This window comes from Mirounga angustirostris, unplaced genomic scaffold (genome assembly GCF_029215605.1).
Source record: "Mirounga angustirostris isolate CCGP_5_RB_7025 unplaced genomic scaffold, mMirAng1.0.hap1 SCAF_6, whole genome shotgun sequence".
NCBI lineage: Eukaryota > Metazoa > Chordata > Mammalia > Carnivora > Phocidae > Mirounga > Mirounga angustirostris.
This window is the reverse complement of record NW_026991714.1, coordinates 135113933-135139678: the sequence shown is the minus strand read 5'-3', so window position 1 is coordinate 135139678 and position 25746 is coordinate 135113933. Positions and strand designations below refer to the sequence as shown.

General features: G+C 37.5%; 1 protein-coding gene across 7 annotated transcripts in view; it reads right to left on the bottom strand.

Annotated features, from left to right (window-relative positions):
* Positions 1 to 25746, bottom strand: part of ADD3 (adducin 3) — a 123514-nt gene that overhangs the window by 50714 nt on the left and 47054 nt on the right. The window contains exon 1 of one of the 7 annotated variants that reach the window (XM_045878786.3): positions 4532 to 4986. The exons of the other annotated variants lie outside the window; for them this stretch is intronic. The gene's annotated coding sequence lies outside the window, so the exon portion shown is untranslated. Of the gene's footprint in view, positions 1 to 4531; positions 4987 to 25746 lie in introns of those variants that run through there. 7 annotated transcript variants of the gene reach the window in all.

The following is a 25746-nucleotide window of genomic DNA, read 5'->3' as shown; positions in this document are numbered from 1 at the left end:
ATTGCATAATGGAGCAGAGTAATGATTAGACTTTTTCTTCTCTCTCTTTTACACACACACACACACACACACACTTAAAATGGCTTTCTGCTTCAGCTCAAACTATAATCTACTGGACTGATTTTGCTATCATAGGATTGTTTTTCTTAAAATGATTGCAAATGTTTTAGACAAAGTTGTTCAACATCCTGTAGACAGCAGTATCCTGTATATTTCTAACTACAGAGAATTTCCTTAGTCGTAAATGTCACAATGAATGGGGTAACTTGACAAAGAAGATATCAGGATGTGTCATCAAGACATAGTGTGACCATCTTCAAAGGTTAGTGTCATACAAGCAATAGATTAAGTCATAATATATGAGGTACAATAATGGTAACAGGTTTTTATATGTTAGATACATGTAAGTGGGCAAAAATTAAGGCTCAATTAGTCCAACCACAACTTTATTTTGTTTGGAATCTCATTAGTGAGAAATTGATGTCACTAGCAGATCCACACACAGAAGAGTGTGCCTCCACAGTAGTTAACACTGTCCTAACAAGACATTAAAACCTTTTTAATTATTTAAAATATACCTTGTTTTTATCTATTTTCACAGACTCAAAATTTGAAGAATTTTCTCTGCCCAAAATTCTATCAATGGAAGAAATAAGAGTTGTCATTTTAATAGATTCCAGTACGACTAGACTGTCTCTGTCATTTAGGTACTTCCACTGCTTAATGCAGTGCTTGGTTCCTAGATGGTCCTCAATACATTTTGCTAAACTGAACCATATGTCAAACAACTGATATGAAAATCAACACAGAATACCGGTAGTAATTATGCAGCATTGCTTCAATTAATAAATAACATCTCAGGTTTCAGAGAAGCATACCTAATCAAGGAACATCAAGTTTTCTGCCACAAAGCTAGGCTAAACCAGCATATGAACACACAGACTCCCCTACCTACAGGCTGAGAAAGTATCTTTTTATCTTCTTGTTATTACACAAATCAAACAATGAAGTTCTTTACCATTCTGCTTTCAGGATAGCTGTCATTTGACAGAATTGCAAGAATAAAATTGTGAAACAGGCAATCCTAAACATCTTATGTGTGATGCAGCAAAAACTCCTGCTTCTGTTACTTTATAACTTTGCTGTGTAACTTGATGACTTTGCTGGCTGGATTATAGTGTATAGTTCACCTCTAAGCTGCTTCCTCAGCACCAAATCAGACAACTTTAGCTATGTCAAGCAATATCAATTTTAGCATTCAATGAAACAAGGAGATGGATTAGAGGACTAGAATGTGAAAACAATTTAAACAAGGGGGCTGAAGCCAAGTTTCAAAGCCCTGAGGATTAGCCTTGAATGGCTGGATTCATTGAAAATTACAAGGATCCATTTTAAAAACAAATACCGCCTCACTCAGAATCTTCTTCTCAAGTATTCAAGCTTGATAAAAGGATCTGCTTTTCTCTGGAATGGATTTTATACTTTTGAAGTGGACTTTTTAGAAAAGGAGAGTTTATATAAAATATAACATTCAACTTCTCTTTTTTACAGTCTTACACTTTAAAATAGCTTAGCCCAAATAAATTACACATCACACAATATACACAAAAGATGTTTTCAATTTAAGTAACAGAAACCTGATACAGATTGGGTTATATAGCTTAAATCAATACTTCAACAAAAATATAGGTAAATACTACAGTTGGAAAGGGCATTAAAACTCACCTATTTTGGGACGCCTGGGTGGCTCAATTGTTGAGCATCTGGGATCGAGCCCTGCTTTGGGCTCCCTGCTCCGGGGGAAGCCTGATTTTCCCTCTCCCACTCTCGCGGGAAGCCTGTTTTTCCCTTTCCCACCCTCCTTGCCTGTGTTCCTGCTCTTGTGGTCTCTCTCTCTGTCACATAAATAAATAAAATCTTAAAAAAAAAAAAAAAGCATCTATTTTAACCTCTCATTTTATAGGTGGCAAAACTGAGGATCAAGGAGGTTAACTGACCTGCCCATAATCTTACACTCAAGTTACCAGACTTCGAACCCAATGTTATTTGATTAATCTGCTGAAAAATGACTCCTAGGGCAGTTCTTACTCACTCATGAATGGCTGGGACAGTGGGGCCTATCCTTGGTGTTCTAGCCAGAGGAGGAGAAACTGATGAGGGATTTCTCTATTTCTGCACAGCACTATTACCTCTTTTAGCACCTGGGTTCTGGCTCCAAAATGGAGGTAGGAGAGAGGACTGATTAAGTATATCTGATAGGGGAGAAAGGGAACAATTTGGAAATAATCCAGATCTCTATCAAAGGATGAATGAATAAATTATAGTACATCCATCCATACACCGAAGTACTATACAGCCATTAAAAAGAATGAGGTAGATACACAATGGTGTGCATTGTAAATTTAATTTGCTTAAAAAAAAAAAGATGTGCACTCATTCACAGAAATATTTTTTGAAAAATAGAGAAGAAACCACCGCCCCCCCTCCCCCCAGGGAGTAGGGCTCAGGGATTAGGGTTGCAGGAGAGGATTTAAGGGCAGCTATACAGAGCTTGGTGGAAAAAAAAAAAAAAATCACTCCACTTTCTTTATATTACATAATTATTACAAGAAAAAATAAGATGATGATGATGATTTTTATAGAGGGGTGGGAGAGGGAGAGAGAGATTCTTTAGCAGCTCCATGCCCAGTGCATGAGCCTGACGTGGGGCTCGATCTCACAACCCTGGGATCAAGACCTGAGCTGAAATCAAGAGTCAGACACTTAACTGACTGAGCCACCCAGGTGCCCCAGATTTTTAAATATTTTGAATATGAGTATTACTGGAGGTATTAACTACTGACCTTCTACAAAAGTTCCATATAAAATCTATTTAGAAAATTTCCCAATTTCAGTATTTAACAACAAAGTGGTTGGCAAGCTTTGTTCTGGAGCAACTATAAAAACATCAAGAGTAAGTTGTATTCTCTTAGAGTTCAAAGGGACAGTAGAGATCATCTAGCTCAGTAGACTGAAACAAACATTTTAAAAATGAAAAAGAACAAAAAAGTGTTTTCTGTGCTGTAAGGGAAACTTATTTCAGAAATTAAGTGGTGTGTATGTGGTTTGTGTATTGGGTAGGGATGCAAAACAACTTGAAAATTTATTTTGTTGAGGTGATGATTAGTGAATTCTACTGCTCAGAATAGAATCAAAGAGTAAATTTCTAAAATTTCTGATATACACAGTTTAAAGTAAAGCTTTAGTTTTCATGTCATTGATAAGAATGATTCTGGGTTAACATCTAAACATTTTTTCCCCTCAATTCCAATACATCCCCTTTAGCATTTTTAGAATAGGCATGTGTCTTTACAATGAGAATTAAGGTATTCTTAACTGGAAAAGTTCTTAGCTAACCCAAATTCCCAAGTTTACAAGTGAAGAAACCTGTCCAATGTAATAGCCTTTTGATTCCCAGCCTAGTGCTTTTATCTGATACACCAAGCTTCTACTTTTTTCTTACATCCTTGTGATGTTAGAAAATGGCTAAACACAATTACTACCAAGTTTCAAAGAAGAAGCTAAAGCAAGGAAATGCTCACAAGTCTAAGTCCAAAAAGGATGACACAATGTCACCCCTGCAAGCTTTACGAAAATCTGCCATTTTCAACATTCAGCTTTGATTTCAACTGAAGCAAGTGCTTCAACTTGCTTGTACTGAATGGGTGTGTCTATCCTAAAAGGGTACACAATGGACATGCCTGAGAGGAAGACAATAGTACAGAAGAGATCACAGAGCACAGCCTCTCTCTCAACATGCCTACTCTGGTCAGTGCATAATTAAACACTTCACAGGCATTTAAAACACAGCTACAAATGAAACCCCAATATGTAAGGGGAAAAAAAGTCAGATCCATTTGCAAAGGAAAAGTTGCTGAATGTGGACCTCGGTGAATTCTCCTACAGTTCAACTTAACCACTCACGTCACAAACTCTAGAAAAGAACACAGAGGCACAGACAAGGCATGGAACAGAACTTTGGGCTGCAGCCTTCCCCACTCTTCTGACAAATACCCAACAGCAGCAGGACAAAGCGTCATTATAACAGAAATAAAGGCTCTTTAGATGCTGGCTTTTTTTAATTCAATGAACCCACTCTTACACACAAAGTTCATGCCACGATGTCTCGAAATACAGTATTGCCAGATTATGCTGTTAATGGGTCCAATGAATTCAGTGCAAAACACTACTTCAAGCATTTTTATGTTAAGTAATTAGCACATTTGGGAAACTACCAGTATTTTCCTTAGTTTAAACAGTCATTGTCATTCCCCCAAACAAAAACAACAGTTCAGTAAACTGTTTAAGACACAACAACAACAAAAAAGCAAGTGAACAGGAAAAAATTTAGTTGAGTGATAAAGCTACAGGCTCCTTCCCAAGAAGAATACTGCACATTACTAGCAGATAGCACAAAACTAGCCATCTATCTTATCTATGCTTCCCCCTAAGCTGTCGTTATCAGTTTTACAATAGAAAACCCATTACTTACAAAAAAAAATTGAAGCTGCTGTACATTTCTTAAGCTGGTTTTTGTGTGGCAATTCTGATGCAATGCTGCCCTAAAAATGAACTTTGTTTTAAACAGTGAGATATCCACACTCGGTGCGGTTAGAGCAAGGGTGGAGCCCACTCTGGGGGAAATAACACACCCAACGCAGACTTCAGTGACAGCAAACTGCACGTTAATACTGCCACAACATTTTTCAGGGCCTCAGAGTCAAAACTAATTGGTTAATCCTCCTGAAAGAAACGGGGGAGGGGAGGGCAGTTCCTCCTGCTTTCCTGCTGTGAAATAAAATATGGACTCATTCCTTTTTTGTGAAGAAAGTAAAGATAAAATGCCAGGTAGATCACGCAGCTCAACCAGCAGAATGTAAGGTGGAAGCGGACTACTATAAAGGAAGTCCAACCATGCCAACTTCTAAGTTTAGCAACAGCAGCTTCTGCATATCTCAAGGTGTTGGCAACATTGCTCACTCTAGAACTTAACCTTTTGGCCTATTTGGCCAAAATAGGGGATCCAATAATGAACATAAGCATCACTTATCCTTCTCTATCAATGCTCTAGTTCTCCTGGTAATGCAGAAACAATAAAAGCATTTTCTTATCAACTAACTAGCAAGGGTTGCCTTAAAAAAAAAAAAGGATTTGATTTATAAACTTGTTTTAGGTAAAATATTAAAATACATACAAGGGAGGATTATTTTGATGGAAATCACTAATATACATACCAGACTTTAAAAAATTGTATAGGCACCTGCTTTTTCAAATAGTTTCATAGAGTTTTGATTTTCAGTTTTTTCTGATTTACAAATAAGATATTCTGTAAGATGTATACATACTGCCTAAAAAGCTTAGTGTCTAAAATAATCAGTTATTGAAACTGTCACCAAACATCTGGTTATTGTTCAAAGTGACTTTAATCAATACTACTTCCTGTATATGCACATTCAGACTCACAACGAACAGTTACTTTTAACTGAACTCCTATAACTCATGGAATAAAAAATACGGTTTTTTTAGTAAAATACCCACACAGGTAAAAAAAAAAAAAAAAAAAAAAAAGCTATATAATCATTTACATTGAATTTAGAACAAAGAAAAGGCTTTTGGAGAAGACCAGGAAAATATTATTTTTAATGATACATGTTGTCACATTACCCTCTGCGCCAACTGCTACTTCCTCACACTGGAACAATAAATCAGTCTGCAGTACTGAACATTTTGGTATTTTCCTCTTCTCCCCCCCCCGCCCCCCATATTTTCAGAGGTGGCCTATAACAACTTCTTCCAGGATCCTAGAAAGGGGGTGCTTGCTGACTGATCTAGCCTTTTGTTGGATTATGAGGTCACTTTTACCATAAAATAAATCAACCCATTCAAAAATACTTAGTGCATGTGCCTGTTTTAATTATTTTTCAACCATATATATAATTATGAATCACCTGCCATCCCTTGCTGCTATCTCAGCCCCAAACTGAACTCAAAGGTAGCAGTTGGATATATTTGAAGAATCCCATTTTGATACTTTTTGGATTTGCACTGCTGGAAATGTCTGTTTTCAAGTCAAACTTCACTTTCACAGCTGCAAAGGAAATGACAAGAGAAGAAAAACAAAGCCAATATATATCAGCAATTAATTCCATCCACAACTGCCCAGCTGTTTGTGCATGGAAGAATCAGTCTGTTTCCTTTTGGGGCTTTCACCACTGAAAATTGATACTGCACATTCAGAGACACAAGCTGTTTGTAACATGTCAGGAATGTGCACAAGATCACATAGAGTTGAAAAGACAAAATGAAATCCAGATCTAGTTTTCTTGGGACTTGCCAGTATTATTTCATGGCTAAAAAATAAAAAAATAAAAAAATCATAAAAACACCCCAATCAGAGAGCAAAATACATGAAAAAACAATCTCCCTTCTGACTATTGTCCTTCCAATAAAGGGGAAAAGCTGCCAGTGCCATCAGATTTAGTATCAGGAATAGACACTCTGATTTATTGGCATAGACAAGGTGTGACATTCTTAGGAATCCACATGCCCCAGTATGTTAAATCCAGCCAATACTTTTTGGACTACACAGTTGCTTGCCCAATGTATAGTTATTAGGCCCTTTAAAAAAAAAAATCCTCATAAACGTGAAAGTTGTTGGGAACCAATGCTTTCACCACAGTGATGTAGAAAAGCAAGTTTTTCTTGGTTAGTTCAGACATTTTTTGGCACTCACATACACCTGCCTGTTTCAGGGATTCATGTAAATTTACTGATCCAATCTTCTAGGGTAACTCTCAGAAGCAATTAATTTCTCCTTCCCTCTCCATACCAGCTTTGTGGATTTTAAATAAAAACATTGTCTACTGAGTGCCAGAGGCTTAAAAATTATAGTACGGGCTCCTGCACAACTCAAAACGTGTCCTGATCCCCCTCCCTGTGCCCTTCAACTCCAATTTTATTTCAAATATTTGTTTCATTTAAATGCCATTTTGTTATATTTTCAAACACACAATATTGTAAAATAATCTGTGCTTTCAGTATGTAAAGTGACTTGTAACAAATGGTTATTAAAGTTAGAAAAAAAAGATGACATTTTTAGAAGAAAGTAATTCAAAACATATTTTAGCTATCTTACCTTTTTTTTTTTTTAATGAAATTAGGTATCGCCATGATTTAACTCATTGTCCTAAGGGCTCTCCCCTTCACTTCTGCTGCACAAGAGTTCATGTACTCTTCATACCCATACATTCTCAAACACAACTTGGATGAGACACTCATTTGGGGCACCACCAGGGGCTGGAGCTTAACCAATGAAGAGAAGATAAGCACTCTGTTTCAAATACAAGAGGGACATTCCATAAGCTTCAGAATGAAGATGCTCTCAAGTGCCAGAACTCAAACCAGCACAATGAGAAGTTGTCTCCAACTAAAGCTCTGGGGAAGCACGAAGGGTCATTTGTTAAAGAATAAAGAAACACAAGGCACCTCAAATCTCAAACTTGTGGTTGACTGAAAATAAAGCACAAAACCAAAAAAAGGGCTTTTCCCTTAACAAACGTCACCAGATCAAGGATATTTCTAGTGTGAGAGAGGGAGAGAAAAGTTTAATCTTTGGCTGATGGTGACATTAAATTCTAGAAATATGGTATAACTATTAGTGACTCAGAGAGCCACAGAGATGAGCTTTGCTTGGCAAGCTTCAGCTCTGTGGAACATTCAGACTAACTTGAAATGTCTATGGGAAGGAACCTCCCCATCTACAGGACTGGCTAAGGAATGAAAAGGTCTCTCTGAGCTGTTTAAATCAGGTTAAATTCATGGTAATCCAACTAGAGCCTGAGGTGGTGTTAAAAAAGACTCTTCAAAAGTGAGGAGGTGACTATTGATAGGAAATTGCTGACTCATTTTAAAAGTGATTTCCCCACCCTGACAATTATCTTAATATTTATATTATTTTAGATTTTCAAATTTACAACAAATGTGAAAGCATTTTACAGTAAGCACTATACAAACCCTATTAGATTTTACCATTAACATTGTACTATACTTATTTTATCACACACCTCATCTACCCATTCTTCTATACAACCATTAATCTACCTTATTTTTAGTGCGTTTTGAAGTGAAAGGTATCCATATACATCCCCCAATACTTCAGCATGCATACCATTACCCAGAGTTCAATATTTGCTTATGGCCTTTTTTCTGATATAAAATTTATATACAATGAAATGCAGAAATGTAAGTGTATACTTGTACAAACACCTATCAAAATACAGAACATTACTTTCAACCCCAGAAAGTTCCGTCATGCCTCTCCCCAGACAATGCCCTCTTCCATTTCCTCAGAGGCAATCATTATTTTGATTTTAAAGTGATTTTAGGTATCCAACTCTTGATTTCAGCTCAGGTCATGGTATTAAGCCCTTGTTAATAGGTTCCGTGATCAGCAGGGAGCCTGCTTGAGATTCTCTCACTCCCTCTCCCTCTGTCCCTCCACAACCCCCCCCCCACCGTGCGCTCTTTCTAAAATAAATAAATCTTAAAAAAAGAGTTGATTTTAAACAACTCTAAATAGTAGTCATGCCTTTGCAACCTATGCGTTAGAACATTCCCCACTACGTCACATAACTTGGCTGCACAAAGTGATCAGGCGTGAATGAAACAGATGGAAGAAGCCTAAGAAGAAATTACAAAGTTAAAAGGAAGTGTAGACTCATCTGCTCCAATTACTCCACTTCTTGAAGGTGAAGGAAACAAAACTTCAGAAGTTTGGCTGCCTGTACCAGTCAGCCAGCTGGTCAGTAATTTATTGGTTGGGCCTAGTCTAAGGTTCTTAGGCAGCAGCTCTACACTTGGCTTTAGGATGAAGAGAACAGAAGTTTGGGAGAGAATGCTGGCTCAGAGGAAGGACTCTGCCACTTACAGGCTATACATCTTAAGAAAGTTTCTTGGTTTTGGTTTTTTAAACTCCTCTGAGTCTTAGTTTTGTCCTATGTAAAACAAGGAAAATCTTTTTTTTTTTTAAATTTTATTTATTTATTTGCGAGAGAGAATGAGAGAGAGAGAACATGAGAGGGGGGAGGGTCAGAGGGAGAAGCAGACCCCCTGCCGAGCAGGGAGCCCGATGTGGGACTCGATCCCAGGACTCCAGGATCATGACCTGAGCCGAAGGCAGTCGCTTAACCAACTGAGCCACCCAGGCGCCCAAAACAAGGAAAATCTTAATTCATAAAAGTTGTACGGCTTAAAAGAGATAGCCTTTGTAAAGTGCCTGGCATGCAGTAAGTGATCCAAAGAAGGAAACACAAGAAGTGGAAGCAAAATCAACAGTTCTGGGCATAGTTCAAGCATATGCCCATTCACATACTGCTTGGAAGCTTTTGTGCTACTCCTATGTTTGCTCTCATTTCACATACGCAAAGAAAAAATAGCAAATAAAGCAGAACTCTTTATTCGCTACAGAGGCAAGCGATTTTTTACGTCTGGGAAAAAAAATGCTACTTGTTTTCTCTTTGCCTTCCTACTATGACAGAACTGGAATGGCAGGGGGAGGGAAGAATAGACTTTTGACTTTGTAGTGACTACTTACACCATATAATACTTATATCTCCCCAGTCTTTGTATAAAGAGCTCCCTTTCCCTAGCGTGATCTCCCTTTTAACCACCAAGTGAGAATTCAAGGCCCAGTTAAAATCTAGCCTACTTTCCTAATCTACTCAGAACAAAATTAAAGCTTCTTCATCCTGTGTTTCCATTATGCTTTAAATAACAGCATTATAGAACTCATACCAGATGGCTGCTTCCATTAGTTTCCCTTACTTCAATGGGAGAATCTTTGTATTCCAATGCCTAGCACATGGAAACTGTCCATAAGTGCTGAATGGATATGCCTGGATAATGGGTACTCAGTTATGATCAAAGTAGCAGAAAACAAACAAACAAACAAACAAAAAACAAACCAAAACACTAAGCCCAAACACTCACCAAAAAGGAAAGCAAAGTGCTAGAAAAGTGGGGGGCAGGGAGATGATCACAGGGCATGAAATTAAAGAGATTAAAAGTCAACTGTGTGCAAACTCTTGTGTTCTTGGAGAAGTAACTGCTGCTAAGCAGTTGAAGTGCCACTGGAATAATTCAAACTGCTATGTGCTTTAAATATCTATCCTGTGTACCACCCACAACAGCTCCACTGGGGAGTACTACTAGGTTCCTTTTATATATGAGAATACGGAGACTCCAAGAGGTTAAGCATATAAGGTCACACAACTCGTGGCAATGGAGATAAAATAGAGAAGTGATTTTTTTCATTACAAGTGATTTTCATAATAGGCCAATTTTACACAGAGTGTGGGGAGGCTCTGGGATTAACAGAACCCAGATAGGGGAGGGACAACCAAATAGCACAAGAGATTCAGCTGAGGGAGCAAAACTCAAGGGGAGAAAAAAGACCTGGCCAAGAAAAACAAAACAAAAACAAAAAAACCAAAGCTGAGACAATTAAGAGTAGTAGGATTCAGCTCCATGAACAGTCTGCATCCTGGAGTTACGAAACCTAAGTCAGAAATGGCCCTAGAACCATAGCAGTGCTAAATCATAGCTCTTACTCTTAATGACACTCCCAACCCAAACCAACTGTTCTCAGAAGTAATAAATACAACATGGATAACTCCTTGATAAAAATGCCAACCACGGTGTTGATGCTTCAGAAGATAATGAGAGCCTTGCCAAGCTGGTGAAATTCAATTCTTGTCTGCAGGCATCTGGCTATATTCCGTAATTTCCCATTTAGGAAAACCCTGGTTTTGCTTCCCTTGCAAAGATGGATTTGTGAAGGAAAGCCTTCACGTTCAAGTTCAAAGCTTCAAGTGCCACAGCCCTCTAGCTTACCTCCAACATAGCACTCATTACATCGACTCACAATTTTCTGTTTGCTGGTATAGCTCTCATACGTGCTGTGAGCAACTGGCAGGCAGGGCCCCTAAGCACCTAGCATAGGGCAAGTTCAAAAAATATGGATGGTAAATGAATAATATCCTTTGCCTATTTAATATCCGATAGATGGTTATTTGTTAAAAGAGGTAATCCAGGATTTAAAGATGAAGCAGTTACAGAAAAGGCAAGGTTGGGAATAAGTGAAATATGGTTAATGTTCAAAATTAGTTTTTTTGCTGGATAAAAAAATGTATACAACATAACCTACAATGATTGGCAAGTTAAGCCTAATAAAGCTGACGGAGAAGTTCAGTAAATCATTAGGTCTAAAGATTGGACATGATCCCCATTTAAGATAAAAATTAACCAAACTGGTGAGTTTGTATTGTATCTGAAAGTTGCCAAACTTGAAGTGGAAAAACAGTATGTGGCTTTGACTCTCCCAGGGCATAATAATTCCAAAAACAATGCATTTTATTAACCACCTCTTAGAGGAAGATAAAGACTACATGGGGAAAAAAAAAAAAAACCAAAACATTAAAAAGTGAAGAGTAAATGTTTATGTGCTATTAAAAAACCTGCATTCACAAATAATTTCTGCTTTGGGGAAAAGTCCAAAAAAAAAAAAAGGAACAGAAAACAAGTAATTGTAAATGCACTATGGCCATATGACCTAGACATTCATGACACATGCAATTTCTTTTTTTTTTTTTAAGATTTAATTATTTATTGAGAGAGAGGGAGTGAGTGAGCATGGCATGAGCAGAGGGAGGGACAGAGGGACAGAGAGAATCTCAAGTCAACTCTGCACTGAGCACAGAGCCTGATGCAAGGCTCAATTTCACGACCCCAAGATCATGACCGAGCTGAAATCAAGAGTTGGACGCTTAACCAACTGAGTCACCCAGGTGCTTCTGCAATTTTTTGTTAAAAATATTACTGTTGTTTTGATTGCTTCCATCCAAGGGTGTGGGGGACCAGAGCTGACATTTTTTAATTGTTGCTTTTTCTAAACATGAGAAAAAAAATCTTGGTTGAAAAAATGTTTCACATTTCAAATAATTTACCCAATTAAAAAAAGCCTTCTTTTTTAATCTTCAGAAATTTAAGTATTCTCATCCAAAAAAAAAGTCTTCAGGTACTTAGCCTCAAACACTGCTATAAGGTAGGTAGGTGGGCAAGCTGACAAATCACATAACTTAAAGGACTAACGATCTTCTCTCAGATCAAGCTCTGGAACACATGTTCCCTATTCATTACAAGAATACATCCTATCCTCGCGGGCGCCTGGGTGGCTCAGTTGGTTAAGCGACTGCCTTCGGCTCAGGTCATGATCCTGGAGTCCGGGGATCGAGTCCCGCATAGGGCTCCCTGCTCTGCAGGGAGTCTGCTCCTCCCTCTGACCCTCCCCCCTCTCATGTGCTCTCTGTCTCTCTCATTCTCTCTGTCTCAAATAAATAAATAAAATCTTAAAAAAAAAAAAAAAAAAAAGAATACATCCTATCCTCTAAAACAAAAAGTTCCAAATCCCCCAAATGCTACCATAAAAATCAGGACACGAGACAGGTTTAGAAATGTTCTCCTCCTTTTCATTCCCATTCTTCAATCCCTCCAGTTCCACCTGCCCTCAGTGCAAGTATCTGTAGATAGTTGGTAGATTTGCTACCTTTCTATTTCCTTAGGCAAACTGGTAGTATGATAGGAGGTTCAATTAAAACAAAAATGAGGGGCGCCTGGGTGGCTCAGTCAGTTGGGTGTCTGCCTTCAGATCAGGTCATGATCTCGCCTTCCTGGCATTGAGCTCTGAGTCAAGCTCCCTGCTCCACAAGGAGTCTGCTTCTCCCTCTCCCTCTGCCCCTGCCCCTCCACCTGCTTGTGCTCTCTCTCCTGCTCTCAAATAAATAAAATCTTTAAAAAAATAAAACAAAAATGAACACAAAAACTGGCCTATAAACACATCTCTTATCATTTTAGAAACACTTTCAGTTTAGTGCATCATACTTTCTCTGCCCCCAAGTATTACGCTAATTGGAGAATATCAACTTGTTCTGTGCCAAATCTACAGCTGCACTGATTTTAATCTACTCTGATTTTATTTTTTTTAAGATTTTATTTATTTGAGAGAGAGAGAATGAGAGAGAGCACATGAGAAGGGGGAGGGTCAGAGGGAGAAGCAGACTCCCTGCCGAGCAGGGAGCCCGATGCGGGACTCGATCCAGGGACTCCAGGATCATGACCCAAGCCGAAGGCAGTCGCCTAACCAACTGAGCCACCCAGGCGCCCTACTCTGATTTTAGATTTTAAAAATTTACCTTTAAATTCAAAGTTGGTAAGTCAATTAATCAATAAAGCTTTCTACTTCTGGTTGAATTCATTTATTCTTTTAACAATAATTCATTCAACACCTATCACGTTCTAGAGTTGAGGATGTAATATGGTGGAGAATGTAAGAAATGAATGAGACATTATCTCTGATCCTAAAACACTAGCAACTTAGTGGGCTGGGGGGAGAAGAAGGGAGAGACAGCTTCTTAAGCAATTATATTAGCCCACTGTGTTATCGTATTATAATAGACATATTATGAACTCAGAGAAAAGAGCCAATTTGAAAGGTTCCTAGGAGTTATACTTGAGCTTGGTCTTAAAAGGTTTGGTGGGGGGGATGATGTACAACTCTGGCAGAAAGATATGAAAAGACAAGATGCTTCTTAATAAACTTGTATTTTAACATGTAGCTTTATTTTTTTTAATTTTATTTATTTTTAGAGTAAGAGAGAGAGTAGGAGCGTTAGAGGGAGGAGAGAGAAAATCTTAAGTAGGCTCCACGTCCAACATGAAGCCCAACACACGGCTCTATCTCATGACCCTGAGATCATTACCTGAGCTGAAATCAAGGGTTCGAACGCTTAACCAAGTGAACCACCCAGGCACCCCACCTGGCTTTACTTTAAATAAAAGTATCACTAATGGCAACTAATACAAAAGGGAAATAAAAATTGTCACTAGTTAACAACTTACAGTGGTTTGTATAATTTAAACTATAGGAACCCTACAATCTACTAGCAAACCATATAGTTTTGTGTCTTGAGCTTTTGCTAATCTTCTGACTTGTGCGCTAAGAAAAGAATCTCAAAAGCCATTTGTATCCTTTCTTGGAACAATGTTTGTTCTTAAGCCGCACTAACCAATGACTTAGAAATAATTAAGACCAATTATCTTGAAGCCAGTCATACTGTGATCTGCCACCATATCCTCATGGAAGGAGGAATAAGAATGTTCTAGGTTAATACCAAAGTCAGTATACAAAGACATGGTCAACCTGGAACAGGTACACCATACTCTATGGGCTCAAATCCTTAAAGGTATCAAGTACAAGGACGGTAGATTTAATGGGAGGGGCTGGGAAGAAAAAAGAAAAACACAACTAATCACAAGTATTGTGTTTGTAAGTCGCCTAAATTTTCAAGTTCAAGGCTCAGAAAGATGATACATATGAGAAAGGTTCTTTTGTGGGCTAATCTGACAAAAGTAAAAGGGATGCCACATTAAATTGCTGAGAACAGATCACCCATTTTGATCAGGTTACTACCGATGTGAAAATGTCATAAGGTTAAAGTTTAAGATAGGTTTCCACATGAAAGTACACATAAATAACAAATCTTCCATTTTTATGAAGAACAATATGAAGGGCGCCTGGGTGGCTCAGTTGGTTAAGCGACTGCCTTCGGCTCAGGTCATGTTCCTGGAGTCCCAGGATCGAGTCCCGCATCGGGCTCCCTGCTCTGCGGGGAGTCTGCTTCTCCCTCTGACCCTCCCCCCTCTCATGCTCTCTCTATCTCATTCTCTCTCAAATAAATAAATAAAATCTTTAAAAAAAAAAAAAACCAATATGAAGATCATTATTTACAGCACACACTATGTGACAACCTAAGTGAAAATTATCTAAAACGGAGAAATTAAGGTAGGATTATTTATATTATGTGAATTCTTTAAAGATTCTTTGCCAGGTTCTTTCAGATAGTAATCTCTCCTGTGTTTAACACATTATACTGGGATGCAAGAGCCATGTGTACTTTATATTCATTAATTCACACCTATAATACCTAAGCTCTGACAAAGAAAGAAAAAAAAGACTGTTACAAAACGTTCAGACTGAAAGGTTTGATCCTGGAGTAGGAATTCCTCAGTGAAACACATACCTTTGGACAGTGTAGTTAAGTTAACTTTCTCAGAATAGTTAGAGAAAAGAAAAAACAACAACAACCAAAAGCCTCATGAGAACTGCTCCTGAGCCTTTGAGAAGGGAGGTGACTAGAACAGTACAAAAACTGGGTGGAAGAGGGCAGAGGAAGAGCTAAGAAAGCGCATGAAGAGACATCCTAAAGGGGCCAAGAGTGACAAGAGAGAGAAGGAGGATCAAGTAACTGTGGCAGCAGCATGAGGCTGGGCATACCCACAGGGAGCTTTGTGGCTTATTTCAAGGGGGTGGAACACTGAGAACAAGTGGACAATTTTTATTTTCTTTAACTGAAAGGCTGCTGTGCAATCCTACAAATGAGAAAAAGAAAAAGGAGTGTTTTTCCAATATAGAAAGCTAGGATGTAATAAATGGCTATCACTTGAAAAAATACTAAACAAAAGAGAATACCTTATAATATATAAAAATGAAAAACTGAGAACTTTGAGGAAAAGCAATATAAGTCTATGTAAACCCAGAGCTGCATTATTTATTGATTGTCATGACAAAGCTTTTTATCCTGTGGACTATGCCATCGTTCAAACAACAAGATCCCCATAAAGCACACTGACAAGAATGTTGGGGTATGTGAAGCAGTGTAAGGTTTTTCTTCACTCCAACTCTCAATGTGGCAGCTTATGGAAACAATTCTTAATGGCTGAGTTTTTAAAACTCACTCCAAGATAAGCAGGACTGTGACTCCTGTGGGCTATTTCCAAGTTGCCAAGTCATTAATCTAAAACAGCTCTCAACCCCTTTAAACTGATTCCTGCTGGCCCAATATAATAAATGATATGGTGTTTTAAATAAAAAGGAGGGAGAGGGAAGAAAGAAGACCCAAACGAGTACCTCTGGAGTTACTTCTAAGTTAAAAAAAAAACTGGAAGCAATACGATAATATACATTTACTACGATATTTTTCAATCATGTGCCTGGAAACTACAGAAAGGAATTTGGAAAGGCCTTCTGCCAGAAGCAAATTACTTTCTTCAATTTCAAGTTTAAACAGTTATTACCTTTGCTACACCCCCAGAAATGAAAGCTAAAAAAAAAAAAAAAAGATATTTCAAATATATTTCAAGCTTTTTGCAGATGATTTACTACATTAATCAAATCTGTTCATTCCTGTAAGCATTAGTTAATACCTTCCTACAGGAATTGGAAGAAGGACCTTGTGCATTCAACCAGTGTTTGCCTTTGCTATGACACAAAAGTCAAGATGTACATAAACCTGTAAACAATCAGTGCATCTAGACCAATGTTTTTAGTATAGTGAGAACAGAGCAACCAGCCACAGCTTTAGCGTTTTGGATCATTGGTTTAAAAACAAAGATTTGTAGCTAGGACTCAAAAGAGGAATCTAAACATGCAAATCTTAATATAAAGCGGTTATAAGATCATACCATTATTAGAAAACACTCATGGAAATACTCTTATTTGTTATTTTCAAAATAACTAGACAAATTATATCACAAAACAATATAAACAAATTATAAGTGCTTAAAACTTATGAAGGAATCCTAATCATAGTCATAGTTAATTTATTAGGATGAGTAAGATCAGAAGTAAAAAATAAAATAGTTGATTTATTAGGATGAGTAAGATCAGAAGTAAAAATAAATCTTCAGAAAAAAATTCTGAAGATGATAAGCTCAATGTTGTGAATAAAAAATTGCTGAATTAAATAAAGCAGGTTTTCCTCAAGTCATAACGGGGCTGGAGAGTTCTTCCTACAAGGTAGGGAGTTGTTATAGACCCCCACCATACACATACAATAAATCCAGAATCCTAGAGGGTAATACCCTCAGTTAAAAGGTAGACCAAAAAAATCTATCCACCAATAGAAGGAATTAAAAAGCACACACACACAGACCAAAAACAACAACAACAACAAAAAACAAAAAACCGAAACATCTTAATCTGTCTTTTCCAGAATGCTGAGTGGGAAAAGAAAAAGTCTCCCCTGAGAATCTGTAACAACAGGCCTACTCTTCAAAGAATTTGGTATTTGGAAAAAAAAAAAAAATTACACACACACATACTCTCCAACATGGTCCAAAAAATCCTAAGCCAACAGAATAACAAAGTGGCCTTAGGTTGGTAGCACCACTGATACCCCACAAAAAGGGAACATAAATTCTGTCTGGAGAAAGGTGCTCTCAAAACAGACTGCCTAAGGATTTCCACAGATAAAATTCTGCCAAGTTAAAAATTCAAAATTACAAAGCACATGAGTAACAAACCACATTAAACAAAAGTCAGCAGAAACAACAGAGAGAATTTGATACTTCCCCCTAAGAACTGCAGACAACAGAATACTAAGACACAGAATATAAAATAAGTTTTTTTTTTCTTTTACAATGTTCAAAATCCTTAAAGATAGAATTGGAAGCACGAGAAACAAGATGTTATAAAGGAAGACCAATGGAGCTGAAAAACTACAGAATAATCGAAAAAACATAGTGAATGGATTAAACAGAGTAGACTAGACCCACGTAGAGAGAATAAACTGGAATCTAAATTTGAAAAAACTAGCCAGAATGGCAGAGAGACAAAGAAATGGAATGTGTAAAAGAGAGGCTAAGAAACAGAGAAAGCAAAGAGATCCAACATACCAGAGTTTCTAAAGAGGAAACAGAATAGGGGAGAGGTCATATATGAGGAAATCATGCCTAGAAACTTCGGAGACAAATCACCTATAAAAGACTTAATTACATTTGCAATAGATTTCAAAGAAAAAAGTCATAAGACATAGAAATAATAGTGCTGAGAGAAGATAGCAGTCAGCCTAGAACTGTAAATCAAACAGAACTATCAAGAGTAAGTAAAAAAAACAAAAACAGAAAAAGAAAAAACAAAAAACAAAAAAACTATCTTACTAAAGAATTCTATAAACTCATTAGAGAAGCTTTTAGAGGATGGATTTCAGAAAAATTAAAACTAGAAGAATGGAGATGGAAGAGGAAGGAAAATGGTAAACAAGTGAATAATTTTTAAAATACCATATAAAAGAATAGCAATAACAAATGCAGAAGGTTAAAAAAGTGGAACTAAAATCCTGATAAATAATATCACAGAATACAGAAATAGAGAATGATAGTTAAAATGTTTTAAGATCCTTGTATTGTTCAGAAGGGGAGAAAGAACTATTGATTTTAGACTGATAAAACTTTAATCTGATAAGATTATCCAGAATATATTTTAAAAATCACTAAAAAAAGAGAAAAAAAAGACAACCTAATCTGTTTATTAGTAAAAGATCTTTAACAGGTACTTCCCAAAAGAGAATGTCCAAATGACCAATGAATGAAATGCCTGTCATCATTAGTCATCAGGGAAATACAAATTAAAACCACAAGGAAATATGCTATCTACCTATCAGTATGGTTAAAATGAAAACAAACAAAAAAATTGTTAATACCAAGTATTGGCAAGGATGTGGAGCATCTGGAACTCAAACAGTACAAACCCTTATGCCAATTAGTCAAGTATTTTGGAAAAATTTTTGGCATTATCTACAAAAGTTGGACACACACATACCCTGTAATCTAGCTACATCTCTCCCAGGAATACACTCAACAGATGCATGTATGTGTATACACAGACACACAAATATATGAACAATAAATTATATATATATATATATAAGAACACTAAAAACAAGAATATTCATGGTAAAATTATTTTTTAAAAAAGATTTTGAGAAAGAGAGAGAGCGAGCACGAGTGGGGGGCAGGGGCAGCGGGAGAGGGAGAAGCAGCCTCCCCACTGAGCAGGGAGCCCAACATGGGGACATGGGGCTTGGGGCTCGATCCAGGACTCTGAAATCATGACCTGAGCCTGAGCAGAAGGCAGACGTTTACCGGACTGAGCCACCCAGGTGCCCCCAGAATTTTTTTTAATAGCCCAAAACTTGAAACAATCTGAATGACCATCCACAAAAAGGATAGATTGTACATTCATATCAAGGATTACAAACAGTAATGAGATAAACTATTGTTATGATGCAACAACATGGATGAATTTCACAGACAAAAATGTTGAGCAAGAGAAGCCAGATACAAAAGAGCAGATACTAAATGATTCAATTTATATAAACTCAGAAGCAGGCAACACTAAACTACGAGGTGCCAAGATTATGGCTACCCTTGCGAGGAGGAGATACTGCCCAAGAAAGCAGGCACCCCAGGGGGTTGCTGGTGTTCCAGGTCTTCATTTAGGTGATATTATACAATGAACACACCTGTCAAACTCTAGCTTATGATTTGTGTACTTTTCCCTAGATCTATTAGTGGTTTACCTAAAAAAACTAAGATAATCTACGAGAGAGGAACGTTTCCCTTTCTTCTGTAGCAAGAACTTATAACTTGATGCCATCTTTTCTGTTGGCTAGTTTAGCTCTCTGGAAAAACTTAAATCCTCTTTCTCACAAAACCAAAGCATTTTCCTAATCTAAACTCTTTAAGTTGTAATCCAAGCTCTCTCACACATGTTGGAATTGTCTATTTCCTATAAAAACAAGAACAAATTAAGTAATCCATATAATTTTAACTACTCAGCATGGAGGAATAAATTGAGAGATTCTCAAACAGAATTTAGGTCTCAAATCAGTATACTACATACTCCACTTCTTCACATTAGCAGAGTGAACAGACTGAAATGCACAGTACAGCTGAAATGATCACAATGTTCAAACACTGGTCAACAGCAATGTTAAGTATTAACACATTCCATTGTCTGACCTCTTCAACAGCTTCTCCCATCTTCAGAATGCGTTACCGTTTTTCAGTAAGTAGAAACATTCCCAATACATTTAAATATAAATTAGGGTTTACAGTGATTAAAAAATTAAGACATTGTTCAAAATTAAGTCATTATGTAAAATAAAAGCAAGAAACTGTAATTACTAATGTACAACAGATAATCAGGAATTCTTTATTTCCCCCTGTATAACCCATCTCTGCTGGGTTAAGATTCTGAAATTCCTATTTAAAACCAACACATGGGGCACCTGGGTGGCTCAGTCAGTTGGGCACCTGCCTTCGACTCGGGTCGTGGTCCTGGGGCCCTGGGATTGAGCCCCATGTTAGGCTTTCCGCTCAGCGGGGAGCCTGCTTCTCCCACTTCCCCTGCTTGGGCTCTCTCTCTCCCTCTCTCTCTCAAATAAAATAAAATAAAATAAAATAAAATAAAATAAAATAAAATAAAATAAAATAAAATAAAATAAAATAAAATAAAATAAAATAAAATAAAATAAAACAAAACCAACACATTTCAGTGTTACACTCTTGCCCTATCATAAGAGAATTTTCTGATTCTTACTGCACAGAACATTACCTTCATGTTATCTTACTTTTGCTTAACACTGTTTTATCTCATGGTCCAAGAATCTGATAGAGAATGTGACATGAAAATTTATCTGTTGGCAGAACGCTACTTTCTGATGTTATTGAAGAGCAAAGGCTCAGGGGGAGGATTCCCAGAAAAAAAGTGGAAGATTTAGTCTCATTCACTAACTTACTAAAATTGCTTACTATTTTGAAAATTTTTGTGGCACACTTCATACTTTCAAATATATAAAGAATAGATATGTATTCTCAATAATAAAAAATCTAAGAGCAAGCAGAACTGGGTTCTAGTTCCAGTTCTAACTCTGATTCTAACTCACAGCATGATTTTGGCCAAGTTACTCAGTCTTTCTGGGCCTCAGTTTCCTCAACTACAAATGAGAGGATTGAATCGGATGTCAAAGACTTCATACAGTGCTAACATTTTATGATGAGTCTATTGAAGAAAAGTATCACAGAATAGAAATTTACATGGATGATTATACTACCTAATCACAGTTAACACGAAAGAAAAAGCAAATAGTTAATCCTTCATTAACCAGTCTATTTGTTATGGAAGGTCTTCAAGCAAATGGATATTTCTTTTTCCTCTATAAGCACTTGTATTCCACCTATGTATTGTTTTTACGTGCCCTATAGACAGACTCTGAAATACAGTACCAATTTGCTTCCTTCCTTACAAAAGTACTGCTTTGAAGATGCTCTCATTTTAAGTTCCCAAAGGCTTGACTCTAGTCAGTCCCCTCACTTAGACCTCTCCAAGACCAACCAGCAATAAGAGAAAAAAAATACAATCCTTTTCTAGACTGTACTACACCAATAAAAGTGAGTGTCACTGAATAAATCAACCCATAAGCCCCTGTCCACTATCTACACTGTCAGGAAGCCATCAACGTTACCTGCGTCTACCTTGGCTGTAGTATGTGGCTTTGCTTGATGAGCCCCACCAGCTGGAACACTATGGCTTCATCTTTCTTAAAGATTTATTTATTTATTTTAGAGAGAGACTGTGCAAGTGGTGTGTGTGTGGGGGGGGGAATCTCAAGCAGACTCTGCACTGAGCAAGGAGCCCAACTCGGGGCTGGATCTCAGGAGCCTGAGATCATAACCCAAGCGGAAACCAAGAGTCAGACACCCAACCGGCTGAGTCACCCAGGTGCCCTTGGCTTCATTCTTCTTTTTATCTTTCATATTATATAGTGAGTCTTTGAGAGTAACAGACACTAATAGGAGAGATACAACTGCATTTTGTGCTAGCAGAGCTCAGGCTGTATGAATAGCAAAAATAGCTGAAAAGACCTTAAAGGTCATCTCGTCCAACTCTCTCTTTGTACTTGTGAGATTTCAGAGGTGCCTAAGGTCACTACCTAAGGTCATACAAAGCACTTATCTCCTGACTTCAGGTTGGTACTTGCTGCTTAGGAGAAAAATGCTCAAATTGGAACCCTCTCTCCTACGGAACATGTCGTCACTCTTTTGTATCATCAATGAAACATTCCACCTCAACAGAGATGTCATAAAACATTTCGAACCTATCTGACCAATGTCAAAAATGAAGATGTGCTAATGGACATAACCTACCAGTGTACTAAACTTAAACAGACATTAGAGTATAAAATTTCAAGGAAGGAAGGAGCTCTGGGTAATACTGTTCCAGTGGCAATCAAAGATGTTTAGGATGGTTAGATGAAAGAAATAACATCCTGAGGTTGTTCTAAAACTTTGAGAATAAAACAGTGGAATGGTTAGAATGCAGAGAAAGTATTTAATTCTTCATAAAGGAATTGTGTGGCTTATAAAAAGAAAAAAAACCGACTTCAATGACAGCACTAGTCTAAAACATTCAAATGCTCTTGGGACCTTCTTGTAAAAATTTATTCAGAGGGGGCTTCTCCTTGTCACTCAGTTTTTGCAGCACACATACCCACATCTAATTCACTCTCTGACTACAACCTAGTATTTAACCATTGTGCACATTCCTATCTGGGCACACATCCAACCTCTTCCTCCACGAAACACTAGAATAAACTTTAATATATTAGGAAATTGGAAAAATAAAATGAACAGGCGAGAAAGCAAATGCATTTTCACACGAAGCACAGGATACAGCTGTGATAGGTCATCTGTCAAGCTTACAGACTATCTCCTTAACTAAAAGAAAAATTACAGGACTCTCCTTAGCTGAACAGGAAGTAGCAATCTAAAAAAACATAAACGTTCCCAAGCCCCAATTCTATTCCCTTCACTTCTCATGTCCAGCACCTACTCACCCTTTGACCAGGCCTGTGTAATACACGCATTCAAACAGCCTTGATGAAGTGTCAGTAAACATATGGATGACAAGTATTTTGAGAGTCCACAGAATAACCTTTAATCATGATGTCCCCAAATAAAAAACCTGTGTTGGCTGTACTCTTCTGAAGAAACAGGTTGTAACAAAAATGACAAAACCTGCCTTGGCTCTTAAGAAGTTTGTATTTCTATGTATGATCCTTAAGTCTCCCATTTCTGAAAGTTGTTTCTATGGCACCAAAATATAACTTAAAAAACCCAGAATTTCCTTTTCTATCCTTTGCAGGATACTATGTAAACTCATAAACATCAGGCACCTTACCCAGGCCCAAGGCAACAAAGGTGGAAAAGAAGAATTTCATAATGGAGCTAACATGTGATTTATAAATTATAATTTAAAAAGACAAAAGCCAAGCAAAGAAGCAGTTAAGAGAATGTTCTAGGCATTAGACGCCACATGAGCAAAAGCAGCAGTGTATTTGGGACCAACAATAATTTAATAGCATGGAAAATCTTTCCTACAGCTCCACTTTAAGTCAGTTAGCTGGATACTTCAGATGTTTACTAGAGGTGCTCCCATTAAATCAACAGGAGGTCATATTCAAAATGGTAGTTCTACATACATATAAGAGAGGCTCAAAACAAAGGAAACTACGATATGCTCAAATGGGTGTGTTTACAGAAGAGAGGAAGTGGTGAGCATTTTAAACAAGAAAACACTGTAAAGTCACTTCCAAAATAATACCCCTTTCAATCTTTTGATTTTCCCAGCTTATCTTTTCAATCAACTGGAGGAGAGCAAAGAAGTGTTGCCACAGTTCTCACAAAGTACTATCACCATGGGTCTGACTATACAAAAACAGAGCTAACCCTCAAACCATCCTGGGAAGTCACCAGAAAGTCACCATCTTGTCAATTAGATGGTATATATTAGAAATGAAAAGAAAAACTGTACAGAAAAAGCAATAAAAGAACACATGGAATAGAGAAAAGGAACTCTTTCTGAGTTCTCCTCTCCCACAGCAGGCTCCACAATTTATGAACAGCTGGGAAATTTCCTTTTCACAGGAAAAGGAGGACTTCTTAGTTCACATTAAAGTGGAAATGACAAAAACTATATCATCACACAGAAAAAAAGGTGTTTCCTGAAGGAAGGAGACAGTACTGCATTTAAATACACACACACACACACGGGAAAAGCAAAACACATGTAGACAACAAGCAGAAAAAATCTTTTTCAAGAGATAAAGGATAAAATAACTATATCAAGGAAACATTACATGGTAGGAGTTAGCCTCAGTGGGATAATCACTTTGTCCCAGAGGGTTAGCTCAAGTGCAAATACACTTAAGGGGAATAACAAAAACATATTTGCACTTCATGCAGGGATTCTTATCGCTATTTTAATAAATACCTAGTTTCAGCTTTTCTTCCACATGCACACAAAAAGAATCTAATCTGTTTCATCACTAACTTACCAGTAGTTCATATAATTCAGATTATTTCAAAGAATTAAGGCTTGAATGGTTCGTTCTTTAAAATACACTGATATTTTTTTTTTTTTGACAGAGAGAGACACAGTGAGAGCAGGAACACAAGCAGGGGGAGTGGGGGAGGGAGAAGCAGGCTTCCCGCTGAGCAGGGAGCCCGATGTGGGGCTCCATCCCAGGACCCTGGAATTAAGACCTGAACCAAAGGCAGACGCTTAACGACTGAGCCACCCAGGCGCCCCTAAAATACCCTGATTCTTAAGCATACTTCTTCATTCTACAGAAAGTATTCTTGCAGTGCCTACTAAGTGCTAGACACCATTTCACGCTAGGTACACAGTGGAAAACAAATTTCCTGTCCTCAAGGAGCTTACATTATTCACAACTGTGAAGGATAAGTTTTAAAAATCGCTTTGCCTACTTTCGCTTTACAGACAGGGCAGTGGATTTCAAACTTTACAGTTTTTACAGCAAATAGAATCACATGAGGAGCTTTAAAAAATTTTTCCAATACCCAAGTTACACCCCATTCCCTTTAAAATAGCATCTTGGAGTAAGACAGATATGAGTATTTTTCAAGTTTCCTAGATGACTCCAAAAAACAGTATATCGAGTACTAATGAATTAGAGCACTGGTTCTCAACTTTGGGCCTTTGAAGGAATGGAAAATAAAAATAAAGAATCCCTAGAAATATATTCCTCTATCTTCTCCCTATCATACCAACCAAATCAGAAGGTTCACTGAGGGTACAGGACAGTTTACTCTGTGGGAAGGGGAGATGTACTTGCTATCCACAATAGTACCTCACCTTAGTCGAAATATAATCTCTGCAGAGGGGGCTATCAAGCATGCCGTTTCTGCCTCCAGCTTGCGTATCTAGGCTACACAAAGTGGGGACAGAATAGTCATCCTGAGATATGTGGACACACATGAAGCACACAGGGGTGCTTCCATAATATAATAATCAGAGCAAAAGATTTTAATTGTTTAAAATATTCTGCTTATTTTATTACTTTTTAAATCTTGGGGTCAAAAAGTCACACGAGGGTTGAAATTAGCAAGAATGGGTTAGGCACCAATACTCAAGTATATGTTTGGGAAGAATCAAATAATCCCAAATCAAGATGTTTTGGTTCTCAGTGGGAAGAATACAGGCAGGCATTAGGAAATGCCCTAACTCAAAGGTAAGTATTATTAATGATGTTGTGGAATTAAGGAACATAAGCCAAAAAACTAACAAAAATTAAAGTCCTTCATAGAACAAAATATAGTCCTTTTAAATTTCATATATTTTTAAAAGATTTTATTTATTTGATAGAGAGAGACACAGTGAGAGAGGAAACACAAGCAGGAGGAGTGGGAGAGGGAGAAGCAGACTTCCTGCGGAGCAGGGAGCCCAATGCA